The sequence below is a fragment of the Polypterus senegalus genome, chromosome 1 (genome assembly GCF_016835505.1).
Source record: "Polypterus senegalus isolate Bchr_013 chromosome 1, ASM1683550v1, whole genome shotgun sequence".
Lineage (NCBI taxonomy): Eukaryota > Metazoa > Chordata > Cladistia > Polypteriformes > Polypteridae > Polypterus > Polypterus senegalus.
In genome coordinates, this window is record NC_053154.1 from 95519872 (window position 1) to 95534810 (window position 14939).

Sequence of the window (14939 nt, forward strand, 5' to 3'; positions counted from 1 at the left end):
ATAAGTATGGGAGCGTAGTAAAGTGAATAGAAGTGTTGTTTACTGAAACATATGACAGAAGTAAGATTGTAGTCTTTTTTAATGAGAACTGGCATCTCTAAATTGCCCTGCTGTTCAAAGATGTTAATGTTCTGAATGTGCCTTCCCTCAGACGAACATGATAAAACTTAGGATGAACTTTTTTCTATTATCTATTCACTTGGGAGCTGGATAAAGCAGTTATGTGCAGATCATAATTCACAGATGTGAGGTATTTAAGACCAGCTATTTATTGCAGTTTGGGAAGTGCTCTTGTACCTTTGAAGCTAAATTAAGTGCAGTCCACAATTACACCTGAAGCTTCATCACCTACAATATAGATATTTGATCTCAAGATATGTAAAAAAACTTCAATAAGTATAACTAAGAGTTAAAAAATAATGCAAGAATGGTGCTGCATTTTACAATAATATATGTGTCCAGCTTCAAGAGTTTTTAATATTTTAAGATTATTTGGTTGTGACATGTTACTGGCAAGTGTATCCCAATGACACTCGGGTCCTGCTTCCATCTTCCAGCTCTTAAACCCTAGTACTTTTCTTAGCTGCAGGGCCATTGTTTTGCTTTTTTCCCCTTGTATGGTTTCCTTGAGAGACTTTTTTAGTATTTGACTGATGGCTATAAGCTGGTTCCTAATGTGAAATCCTGCTGTAAGCGTTAGTGTGAGCTTACGTTTTTTTCCCTATTACAGTTTAAAATAGCCTCTAGCTCCTAATGTCCATTTCTGTGAGAAATCAGGTATGCAAAATGGGTATAAGATGGTTAGGAGCAAATTAACATATTCTATACATGTAAGCTACCATTTGAGGTAGTAGCTGTTAATATAAAACATGTTTTGATAACGAAATATAAAGATAAAATGTAACACTGTCAATATATGCTGCTTTTCTGCTTACCTCGTTGACATATATATAAAAAAAATGTCAAAATTCTCAGATGGCTTAAGAACAATTAGTGATGTAGAGTTTTTGAAAAACACAGTTTCTTACCTAGTCTTTATCTGTTAAAACAGAAAAAAATAAATAAAATGTTACTGTACTTTTCACATTGTTATTAACTGTAATTATGGATTCTCCGCTAGTGCTTCTGCCACACAGATCCAGTATCCTAAGTTTGAATGTTGCACCAAAGATGCATGTAAAGTGTTTCTACATCCTCTGTGCATCTACAGGCATTTTACTCCTGGTCCTCTGATTTTCCTTCCATGTCACTTACTGTATATTTAATATGTGCCCTAGGTTAATTGGTAATTCGAAACTTTTCCCAAATGGTTGTGTGCATGACTGGGTCCCTGCCACTTTGCGTTTCCAAAGTTGATTCCCATTTTGATGCAGGGAAAGGCTCTGGACTTGGATTAAGAAGGCTTAGAATGTTAAGTTTATATCAAACTGGAAGAAAAAGAACCATTCCACATTGTTATTAAACACTTACACCGGTTGATATACCTACAGCTGATTTCTGAATTTAAAAGATTAAACAATTATAAAAATGTACATATAAACTTCATTTTTGAAAACTGATGTGGAGATATCTGTCATAATTTAGTTTTTTTTTGTTAGTTTTTTTAACCAGTTGCAAAATGCAATTCTTTATATTTCTGTTAGTTTGGTCTCTGATTTTTTTTTTTTTTAGCATTTTGACTCCTTTATTCTGACCATGACATTTATAATGTCTCCTGATTCTTCTTTATTCTCCTTTTCCTATGCCAAATCCATTCTGGCCAAATAGCATATTGCTAGTTTTAAAAGAAATTCTACAAAAACTGATGTGTCCAGTTGCTTCTTTTAAAAACCTTGCTTCAAAATTACGTAGGCTTGAAATGTGCAAATGTTGCAATTTAAAAAAGAAAACTTGATGCAATAACTATATAGACGGCAACTCTGACCCATGCATAAGTAACATTTCTGACAAACTGGGAAATCACAACAACCTTAATGAAACAGGTAAATGCAGCCTGACCAGTTAGATGACTCACATATATACAATAATAATTCACATCATGGATCCATTATCATGCCTTAATGTGACAAACATATTAAATCTCAAAAGTTTAAATATTTTAGTTCTCTTTTAATAGGGTAAATTAGGTGTATTTCACTGAGCAGCTTTTTTTAGTTTTTGTCAGTTATTTAGCCTATCTGTTGTCACTTCTCAGAGTACTGGCCAACAGGTCAGGAATATGTTAGCCAAGCTTTACTCTATCATTCCTGCTGTGTTGAAAGCTATTAGCTGACTAAGGAAGTGCTACATCCAGTTTTGGTATAGTGTGGGTGTACATATATAAAACATAACATATTTTTGCTAACATAAACAGACAACTTGCCAGAAGTGTCCGGTTCACCTAATGTAATCGGAACACTTTACTGCACACATATTGCAATAGGAGCATGTAATAAGAATGAAGCTGCTTTTGTGAACTGTAAGCTGTTGCATTCCGTTAACGCACAAGTGATATGTAATACCAATCAATATAAGACTGACAAACATCAAGTCTTCATGGCCTGGGTCAGCTCCAGACTCATTTATATTAAGGAAAAATAGCTTTGGCAGATGTGATGATACTGTACATGGTGGCTGGCTTGTTAGTAAGGTAAGTGACTAAAGTCTTAGTTTTTCATGTGCTTCACAATATTCATTGTATCAACCATGTCATTACATTACACATTTACTAGACCTCCAGAATGCAGAGGAGAGACTCTGTAATGCAGAACACAGTCAGTTGCAGAACACAGTCAGATGCTCTTGAATGGAGGTCATGGGGTCTTGACTCGTCACAAGGGAGGCTGCTCTACCGGGCAGTGAACATTTGCAGCATCGTGATTTCCATATGTATGAGGATGATTAGCTTCAGCATTAGCATGTGAGTATAGATTTACAAAATGATTGAGATTTATGAAAGTAAATTGCATAGAAATGTGCATACCGCAGGTTTTATAAATTAGATTTTTTTTAGCATATGCATTTTTCTGTTTTTCTTTTTTCATGTGTATATATTCAGAATCAAATCTACAAAGTTTTATAAAAAAAATGGCCCCAGGACATGACTTTTCCCTAACATAAAGTAACGATTTTAGAAGTAATGTTATATTACATACCAAAATGTTACTGCAAAAAATAAAATGGAAAAAAATCACAATTACAGTTCAACTTAGAGAAAAAATAAAAAATATTTTAAAAAATTTGCTTTATTTTCTACCTTGCAGAATAAAATCAAACTTGTATAGTTTATACTTTACTTAAGTGGGACAATGGAATTTTCCACGTTATAATCTGTTGAACATTATGCATAATTTGAGTGCACACTAGTTTTCAAATAGTATGATTACATACAAAACATTTTTACGTTCTCTGTAACCATAGTAAGAAAGTACTCTCCATTTGCATTTTTAGATTCACATTTCTAAAAACATTAGTACATAATGCACAATCTTAAAGTGATTTTCCTGGGGCAAATAACAGAGTAACAGTATAACAGATCAGGTCATCACAGGTCACATTCACACGCAGTAGGCCAGTTTAGAAGTACCAGTTAACCTAACTATATCTTTAGACTTAAGTGTAAAACTGGAGCAATCAGAGCAGACCCATAAAGATAACAGGAAAATGTCCTTTGGTAAGATTGTGATGCTATAAGTCAACAGCAGCGCAACTTATTTAAGCAGGAGGCAGCAAATGGCAGACAGATTTGAAAAACAATAATCACTGCCTTTGTATAAAGTAGACCCCATTCCCCAAGTCACTTGTGCATTTACTTTTAATAAAACATCATAAACTTGATATCTGACAACTTTTAAGGCAGTTAACAGTTTCAGGTAGGATTTCTGCTGAAGTAGGCTATTACCCAAATACCACACACTGCATCTGACAAAAGATGTAAAGAATAAATGAGACAGTCCTGCAAATGTGGACACCAGTCTTTCACTTGTATAAATTCAGTAGAGTGTGAAATAATGCAGTACCATGTATAAGGGTACAGTGAAAGTGTACACTGCCTGTGGTCATATAACATGAAGTCTCCATGACTCAAACAAAGGTGAATGATACTAGTGCTAGTGGATGTGTACAGCCTGCCAATTGTCTGAATTAGTTGTCATGTTTGAAGGTGAATACTTTGGCAGCTCTGCCTGAATATTGATATAAGATAATTGAGGTGTTGCACATTCCTACAACAAATAAAGCTGCAGCAAAAACAATATTAAAAGTTGCACAAAATTGATCCTGCAAAACAAAAATAGTGATTTCTTACAGCCTTAATTACTCACATATCCCCCACATTTACTGTAACTTTCAATATCATCTTTCTAATAGTATATAAAGAATGACAGCAGTAGTCATTACTTACATTTTAAATTCTAACCTGACAGCACAATATCTTCTTGTAGAAAACACTGACCCATGGGACTTTAGTGCAGTAGAAAATGTGTAGTTCTTCACGGCATGTAGAAAAGGTCCGTCAGAGAAAAAAAAAAAGCTAAACTATAGAATAGATGGTGCCATATTAGAGGAATTGCATAGTTATTTCTCTCTGGTATTTAATCGCAATAAAACTTGATATGGTAAAGCTAGTTTTAAACATTGTTATGACTCAGTATTTGATGGCAGAGGAAAAAGAAATAGAAGTCTCAAAAAACTGGTGCATGCAACAAAAAAATAATACTAACAAATGCCTTAAATCAGTGTGTGTTCAGACAAAAGTATGTGTGTATATTTATGTATATATTTAAATAGTTCTGTAACCCCCATAGGGATAAATAAAGTTTTATCTGCCTGTCTATCAGGGGGAGTCAAGCTAAAATTAGAAAATGGGATTTATTAGAAAATGGAACTAACCTTGATAATACTGATAATGTCATTTCTCAATGTAGTCTTCACCCTTCTCAATGCACTTGCACCACATTGCCTGGAAGTGCCTGGATTCCAGCAGAATAAAAGGTTTTGTCTTGTCCTTGCAACCACTGATTTTCTAGTTTTAGCTTGACTCCCCCTCATAATTCAGGATTGTAGAAGCAAACAACAATGTTTAATTTAATTAAGGGAACTTATTATGGAATAAAAATTGACTGATGGACTCATCGATGTAGAAAGTAGGAGGATGAGTTTTATTATTCAATTAAAAATAATTTAATTTATTTTTTCCACAGTTCAAAGAAAATGATGTGCAAAATGGACATGCACATATGGAAATGTGCTTCTAAATATTCAAGATGTTATTTCTTAATAAAGTGTAATGATCTGTTTAACTGATTTCTGAACTAGTTAGAGTTGTTTTTTCTGATTGTTTAAAATTTTTATTGTCATTCTGGCAGCACAATTTTGTTTTTGACTTTAGTATGGACACTGCCATTTTGTGCCTTCCCTTCTATGGCTGTAGGGCATGTAGCACTCATGACACATTATGTCAACATGCCCTGCATACTTAAGATAATTGTGTACAGCTTCAGACATCCAGACTTTGGGTTCACTACTGAATAACAACTACATCAAGAGAAAGGGCTAAAGATTCTAAGAGTAAGTGTGTTTGTTTTGGTATGGTGACCTCAGCCTGTTTAACACTAGAATTACCAAAGCCTATGAATGTAGAGAAATGCTAAGCAAAATGACACCTTTTATTGGCTAACTAAAAAGATTACAATATGCAAGCTTTTGAGGCAACTCAGGCCCCTTCTTCAGGCAAGATTCTCTGCATTCATAATGGCTAACACGGTATAACACCCTAGTCGTACATAGCCTACGAAAAAACTCGTAAATCCGTACCACCTTAAATCACTTCGCACCTCTCCATCAGTGTCTTTTGTCTTGTAAATGTGTCAATAAGCAGCAAGCAGCCTGCTATCACATCCCCCCACCGCCACACACAGTTTTCTCAGCTCAAATCTGTTCACCTGTGTGCCAGATGCTTACAGTTTTATAGAGTAAATACTATATTGTTATTTGGAACAAATGTATTTCATGTGTGTTCCATGTCTACAACAATCTATGTAAACCCATCGTTAAAACAGAAACTTTTTCATGTTCTAGTAATAATTGACAAAATGTAGACATGAAGTGTGTAATGTGTGAAGCCTAAAGTCCAAATATCAAATAAACACTTTGACAAAAGGTACAACTATAATAAAACAAGTGCACTTTTATTCAAGAATATTACTGCAGAAAAATAACCCATGTTAGAGTGCGACATTGACTCATCTTTAATCTGACTGCTTTGGTGGAGTAACGGTAAGAACTGCTCACTGGTAATCAAAGGGTCACAAGTTCGACCCCAGAGGACTCCGTTTTGAGAAGTGAGCTGTTATTCTTACTATTTTAGAATAAAAACATACATTTGATTTGAGTCGGTAACAGCTGGTGTAAATTTATGTTACCGGTACTTGTAAAGGTTAGCTTTGTTTTTTTTTTTTGTATTCAGTTTTATTCTCCCACTCACATTCATGCTCCCCCCAATCTGACACTGCTGTTTTCACATAAAGACGTGCTATAGCAGAGGTGAACTCAGACGATGATGAGGGTTCTACATCGGAGAAAGAATGCACGTCGCACTTTTGCAGTCGCTATACTTTGTATATGTACATGGGAAGCTCTGCAGTCTACTTGTGACTTTACGCTGTAGGAAGATAAGTAAATAAATCTAGGTAAATAACATTTGATCTGGCTTTTATAAACAAAGTACAGTATAGTTTATAAATATGTTTAGTCATTCAAGAGTAAGTAACACTAGCCTCCTTATTACATCCTCGACCTAAGCCACTAATGATTCATACTATGAACACTGGCCATTTTGACACCTAATCACACTGATTCAACTTATCTATAGCAGATAGCTTAATGAAAACTAATCTGACACTTTATTCATATCTTTCTGTTAATGGATTGCATGCAGCACCCTCTTGTTCTTGGCTGTGCGCCTGCGTCCTGCAAAGGACTTATGCACCGGTATATGTGTTTCTTAACGAAGAAATATTGCATTAGGTATCTTAAAAAGTAATTTGACTACTTAAATCATGTTACTTTTAAGACTACCATACTCCTCCTAAAATTGTGCTTCCCATCTTAGCACTGCACGTTTGCCTTAAATTAGCATTATCTAAAATACTGAGACAGTTTACTTCAGGCATGAGGAGGAATAACACATATTTGCCTCAGGAAATGTATTTTGTGGATGCTTCTACCTGTGGCTGCTGAAAGCATGTGCCAAGCTAAACAGGTAAACAGAGTTCATCAGATATGCAGAGCCTACAACATCCTTAAGTGTAACTTGGTTAAGAGTTTACATGGCCAGATAACTGGGTTGCTCACAGAGAAATCTAAATCCGAAATCTCAGAGACCAATACCTTGGCTTCTCTAAAAGGAATAAGGATTTACATGTCATTTTGGAAACCAGGTTTTTGTGAGTAACCATATTATTGAAACAATAGTGAATGCATTCATTCTGTTTATTTAATTCTCATTAATTATTAGCTTTATTCTTAAGCCTTTTAAAACAGCACTGCTGGTTTCTCCTTTCAGTGACCGTGTACAGGATGTTGTTTTACTACCATTGATTAAGATCTGAGAAATACATGTCTTCATTTTTAAACTAAATAACAATGCTGCTAATATGGGAGAAACAAGGGAGATTGAGAAAATAATGTAATTAAGATGATTTCATAGACGTATTTTTTGGCAAAATAACCAAATAAGGCAAGAAAATATAGAAAAGAGCTGTTATTCAGAAGTAAAATAACAGTATATTGGGAATCAATATGAGAGGCACAAACTAGAATAAATTGATACATGAATATAAAGTATATGAATTAGATGATCAAGATACAGGCAGTCACGCTACAAGATTTGGATGAGATGTATTTGCATTTGTTGTGTATAATACTTTGTTTTTATATTATTTATATAAGTTGAACCACATCCTGTATACTGGATTACCAATGAAAGATATTCCCAGTTTAGACTATCAAAAAAGTACATGAATTATTTATTGATTACATTACATCAATCCCATGCAAACACCCAGATCATCAGACTGCAGATGCATAGGTGGAGCTATTTTTGAAACCAATCAAAACAATTTCCAAATAACTGACTCTAACTAGTGCCCTAACACTTTTTATCAATATGTGAAATGGAACATTACATTTCACAACAATTTTGGTCAAATCGATTACAAACATATTGATGCTTATGCCAAAGAGCACTGGTATATTTTGATGGAAATATTATGGACATTTTTGCTATGAGTACTACACATGATTGTTATATTTTCTACACAAATGCATATTAGTAGTGCAATCATTAAAAAAATGATGTACATAAAGAATGATTTTTAATATTCTGCCCACTTACAGTATTTAAAAAAGCACTGAATATTTAATCTGTTTTAATACTGTACGTTTATACATAGTTTACAAAAAGCTATCTGATTTTTTCAGGCTATACAACCCATTGAAAAGATTATCTTGTTGTTTTAGTGCCTTTTTATACTTGATCTTTATTAATTTCCTACTAGCTGGCTATCTTATGCTGTCTAGCAGGTTGTAATTGGGTATTATTATGCAATGAGATGGGTGCCAGTTACATACAAATATGTGACATCACAGTGACCATTTTCTCTATAAAAGGAGGCCTGAAGACAATGATCAATTGTCAGCTCTTCTGATCTCCTCTAAATTCTGCCAGTAACATTAAAGTAGGACGTCATAAACTTCATCTTAAAATCACTAGTTTCTTAAATCCCATCGTAACTAAAGTAGAATGTAAAATGCTTCGTATTTTATGTGTTTTTCTATGTGTTCTATGTGTGTGAATCACTACTTCCTTCTTAAACAGGCTTTCTCTTATGCCGACAGGACACAGAATACATTACATTCATGATATTACAGCTCTTTGAACAATTTAAATACTAAGGTGTATGCTTGATATTATTTTCATGATGAAATTAATTAAATCATGTATTAAACATTTGGCCACAGTGGTGCAGTTTTAGCGATGAGCTGGCGCCCTGTCCAGAGATTGTTTGTGCCTCCCGCAAGATGCTTGCTACGCTGACCCTCGATGTTTCTTTCAAACATACTATCCCCAAATTCCTTCCTTTTCTTTCTCCAAACAACCAATCGTCACACAATCAGCTCTTTAATAAAAGTCAAGCCATCTGTAAGCTTAGAACTCCGATTCTTCAAAACTTTTAAGGAACATTGAAATATCTTAGTAGTACATGTGTAATTATTCCATCGATCTGTCTATTCAGGGTCGCACCACTACCAGCAAGCTTACAGCGCAAGGCAGGAACAATCCCTGAACAGGGCACCAGTTCATCGCTAGTGCTGTCCACTGTGTCCAGACATTTACTTAATAACAGTACACATTATTTAAATTAAGTTAAAATGTATCTGTATAATGTAATATATATACTTTACTGCATTTCATCTTAAAAATGATATCAAGAGCTCCAAGTAGACAGCACCTGGAAATCTAAATCTTGAATGGAACTGAATTCCTTTATTGTTATTGTATGGTACAATGTGATTTAATATGTAAATACTCCATATTTTCCTATAAAATGGTATAATAACAACAACAATAATAATAATAATAATAATAATAATAATAATAATAAGACATTAAAAAAGCAATGAAAAATATACAATATGAAAGCATAAGTGGCTCAGGTTGTGTAATATTACAACTGTAATGCAAATTTACAGTGTGATAAATGTACTTATAACCACATAAAGTTGTATCAGGAGTACTTGATGGACTGCTTGAGTGCGTTCAGGATAAAACTGTTTCTGAACTACGAGGTTCATGCAGGAAAGGCTCTGAAGTGTTTGCCAAATGGTAGCAGCAATGCTTTGACACTGGGTGCCGCCAGTTTGCAAAAGTGAGGCAAAAACGTGCGTACACAATTGTTTGACCTGTCATGAGAATGTGCGTGGCTTTACGCCAAGTTTAGTTTTTATACATTGCGATGTGAGTGTGGAAATTGGCGTACTCAACATTTTTGTGTGTACGCACCATTTATACATGAGGCCCCTGGCCCACTGAGATTAGAGGTAAGTTTGTGCTTAAACCAACAAGTTCCTACTAAGGAATAAACTAAAACTTTTCAAAAGTTTTCAAACAGTCCAATGTTTCTAGTTTTTGCTAAAATTTATACAGTTTAATGTCTCAGTGTGCTCTGGAAATAAATCATAGAAAAGTAGACTTGGTTAATTCAAGCACAGCTTAACAGTAGTTGAAGCTGTTTTCCTGTGAGTTGCTTATCACCCAAGCTGCTCACACTCAAATTCTGTTGAGGCTTTGGGTCTGCCAGACCTGTTCCTGTCAGAGTTTCCTCGAGCTTCTAAGTTCTTTTTGATGGTGTGGGAAATTATACTCACAGACACCTTGGCTTTCTTTGCAATTTCTCTATAAGAAAAGCCTACAGTTTTAAGTGTTGCAATGGTCTGTCTATTTTCCTTTATTAACACTAGAATTACCAGAGCCTACAAAAAAACTCATAAATCCATCCCACATTAAATCGCTTCTTAAAATTGTTCACAGCTCTCCACCAGCGTCAGTAAATAAATAAAGGTAAATCGTGTCATAAAATGATTTCTTCAAAACATCGAATGTTATTTATTTTGCACTGACATTTCTGCATGTAATGCCACAAAAAATGCAAATAAATAACATTCAACATTTTGAAGAAATCATTTTATGACACGATGTACCTTTATTTATTTACTTACTTCCTAAAGCCTAAAGTCACAAGTAGTGTGCAGAGGACATGCTCAAAAATGTGCGTAATGCCACGAAAAGTGCCTGCTGACACTTTAGTATAAAAGCAATGGTATGTTCATTCTTGCTCGGATATCTTCGAACTACTCCCCACACCGACCCACAACGTCCAGAGTCGAGGTCAGCAGTGCACCATCCCCACCATATACAGTGCTGACACTGCACTGCTTCCCCCTCCTGAGACGCTGGATGGTGGACCAGAATCTCCTCTAAGCTGTCCGAAAGTCATTCTCCATGGCCTCCCCAAACTCCTCCCACGCCTGTGTTTTTGCCTCCGCAACCACCGAAGCCTCATTCCGCTTGGCCTGCTAGTACCTATCAGCTGCCTCCAGAGTCCCACATGACAAAAGGGTCCTGTAGAACTCCTTCTTCAGCTTGATGGCATCCTTCACCGCCGGTGTCCACCAACAGGTTCGGAGATTGCCGCCACGACAGGCACTGACCACCTTACGGCCACAGCTCCAGTCAGCCGGCTCAACAACAGAGGCACGGAACATGGCCCATTTGGACTCAATGTCCCTCAACTCCCTCGGGACGTGGTCGAAGTTCTGCCGGAGGTGGGAGTTGAAGCTAATTCTGACAGGGGACTCTGCCAGACGTTCTCAGCAGACCCTCACAACGCGTTTGGGCCTACCAGCCCTGATCAGCATCCTCCCGACCATCGAAGCCTACTCACCACCAGGTGGTGATCAGTTGATAGCTCTGCCCCTCTCTTCACCCGAGTGTCCAAGACGTGACCGCAGGTCCGACAGCATAACCACAAAGTCTATCATTGAACTGAGGCCTAGGGTGTCCAGGTGCCAAGTGTACATATGAACACCCCAATGCTTGAACATGGTGTTCTTTATGGACAATCCATGACGAGCACAGAAGTCCAATAACAAAATACTGCTTGGGTTCAGATTGGGGGTTGGCCATTCCTCCCAATCATGCCCTTCCAGGTCTCACTGCCATTGCCCACGTGAGCATTAAAGTCTCCCAGCAGTACAAGGGAGTCCCCAGAAGGTATGCCCTCTAGCACCCACTCCAGGGACTCCAAAAAGGGTGGGTACTCCAAACTGCTGTTCGGTGCATATGTACAAACAACAGTTAGGACCTGTCCCCCCACCCGAAGGCGAAGGGAGGCTACTCTCTCGTCCAACGGGGTAAACCCCAATGAACAGGCTCCAATAAGTATGCCCACATCCGCTCGGTGCCTCTCACCGGGGCAACTCCAAAGTGGTAGAGAGTCTAGCCCCTCTCAAGGAGATTGGTTCCAGAGTCCAAGCTGTGCGTCGAGGTGAGCCCGACAATATCTAGCCGGAACCTCTTGACCTTGCGCACTAGCTCAGGCTTCTTCCACTTCAGAAAAGTGACATTCCACATCCCCAGAGCCAGCTTATGTAGCCTAGGATCGGACCGCCAAGGTCCCCGCCTTCAGACACCATCCAACTCACACTGCACCCGACCTCCTTGGCACCTCCCATAGGTGGTGAGCCCATGGGAAGGGGAACCCATGTTGCCTCTTCGGGCTGTGCCCAGCCGAGTCCCATGGGTGCAGGCCTGACCACCAGGCGCTCTCCATTGAGCCCCACCTCAAGGCCTGGCTCCAAAGGGGGGCCCCAGTAACCGACATCCGGAATGAGGGAAAACGCCGTCCAAATTTTTTATTCTTCATAGGAGGTTATGTTGAACCGCTCTTTGTCTCATCCCTCACCTAGGACCAGTTTGCCTTGGGTGGCCCTACCAGGGGCATAAAGCCCCAGACAACAGATCTCCTAGGATCATTGGGACACGCAAACCCCTCCACCACGATAAGGTGGCGGTTTGAGGAGGGAACAGTCCAACAGGTTATATTTGTACATATCAGCATGCTCTCAAAATCTCAAGGACCCACTGCCCTCTTTATGTCACCATTTGGTCAATTGTAAACCTAGACAAAATACATTGGCCTTCTGCTAGCTTCTAATGCTTTCACACTACTACCTTTAGAAAATGTAAAGATCACCACCTCTCCAGGGGAATGCCACTCTGGCTACATACTTGGGTTCAAACATCTCAGGTGCTATGTTTGTACACTGCCGTTTCAGTAGTGCATTAGAAGTATTAAATATAGACAGTCATTCTTGACATTTTGTGTAAAAATCACATAATTTATTTTGTAATCATAAAAATGCACATTCTATCAGATTCAAATAACATATAATTTGGTAATTTGATTGTTTTTAAAGAAGATGTTCATACAGCAAAATAATACACTCAGTGTAAAGATACTGTGCTGATATAAAAATAAGTGAACACTTAGTTCATTAAATGTACCATTAGGCAAATGGCATGCTAGTGCAGTGCATTTAAAAATTGTTAACCCTGATAAAAAACAGTGGCACAAGAGCAATAATAAAAGAGGTAAAAGTTAATCCTTTAATAACATTCAATGATCTACAGCCTTCCCTAGCTACTTCTGGCTTAGTGGATTACAGATCCACAATAAAAAGAACCTTGAAAAGAAATGCCATGTATGAAAGAGTCATTAGGAAGAATCAACTCCTGTCAAAAAAGAGCAAAGCTGCCCATTTTAATTTTGCCAAATACCACCTGGACAACCCTGAAGAGTTATATAAATCTGTTTTCTGTACAGATAAGTCCAGAATGTAACTATTTTAACACACCATGAGGACCAATACTTGGCAAAGAGCCAACACAGCCTAGCAGCAACAAAGCCTTATTCCTACAGTACAGACAGGTAATGAGAATGTCCTTGTATTGAGCAGTTTTTTGAGCCTTTCGAATTCCACTGTTTTCATAATCTCTAACCTGCTCTGCATGTGTTTAGCACCAACATTTGTGAATATCTTTATGAAGTTCTATTTTGTCTTTTACTGTCTTTTAATTCTGAGCTGGATTGGACTTGCTTTTTTTTCAGTTCCACTTGTTCCGGGCTGATAATTACTTTCCTTATTTTCAGAATTTGCACCTAGATTATTTTTTTTCTTTTTTGCTCATTTTTCTCTCCAACGCTTTTGAGTCTCTTTTCTCTGCGCTGCTTTCTTCTTCGCTTAGTCGTCGACGTTTCATTTATAACGTACTGTCCTTATACGCTTTATATGCACGGAGAGTCCTTGATCTATGTGTGCTCAAATCCTTTAGACAACTGAATGTTTTGCTGCCTCTTGGCTTATTTGATATTGATTGTAAGTAGGGCGTGTCTTGCAAGAATCTCATGTTCCACGTCATCGCAAGACGGTCCTGGGTCAATCTCTTGGCACAAAGTCTCATGTTTAAGGTTCCCGTGAGATGCTCTGTGGCCAATCTCTTTCATCTCACTGTTTCTTTTAAGTGTCTTCCGTGATTTTAACGTGAACATCACGTCTCATCGCCCTTGTGTTTCTCTCCAGGATTTTTTGTTATAATAGAGAGATAACTTCTCCCCACCTTCCCTTCTACATCTGTAACCTCAAGCAATTAGGTGTAGTAAAAGACAAGCAGGAGTTAAGTTACAATTTAAACAATATATTATTGGTAGTATTCATAAAAATAGCAATATGCAAAGTACATTTGAATATTGGCAACCATACAACCTGATAAATGGTGATGTGTAGTTTCAGGTGGCACACAGACTTGTTAGTTACTTAAAATTTCTGTAGTTAAGGCATCATTTGTGGTCAGCTTTCTTCAGAACAGGCTGCATGCCTGTCTCAATATGGCTGCCGAACTGTGCTCTTCATTGAGTTGTCCTTTTCAGTTCATGGTGTAATGGTCTTTCAATTTGGTAAAAGAGAGAGAGAAAGTGAGGAAGTGAGCAAATTTATAGGTTTTCTGTCCAACCCCTAGGGCCAATATAATGTCATGGTACTTAAAGGCTTCTGATAAAAGCCAGTTCCAAACAGCCATCCTTCAGACCAATGGGGGGATAGAACATCTTCCCACCTGCCCCCTAAACCATATGTTAAGGTAACGTTTGGCAGCCTGGCTTTGTGTGGGGGTTGACAGAGAGACTTTAGCAGAAAAACATTTACCAAACTTGTTTCAGGCACTTACCCCCAACCCTATCGTAAAATTCAAAGATACCTTTTCCTAAAAGGCGGGTATAAACATAAATACTTATCACTAACGTAACACTAATATTACATTGCTTTGCCTAAGTTACAAATAA

The 14939-nt window shown here is 37.4% G+C and overlaps 1 protein-coding gene across 1 annotated transcript in view; it reads left to right on the top strand.

Annotated features, from left to right (window-relative positions):
- Positions 1-14939, top strand: part of luzp2 (leucine zipper protein 2) — a 708607-nt gene that overhangs the window by 504956 nt on the left and 188712 nt on the right. The gene's annotated exons all lie outside the window — the stretch shown is intronic.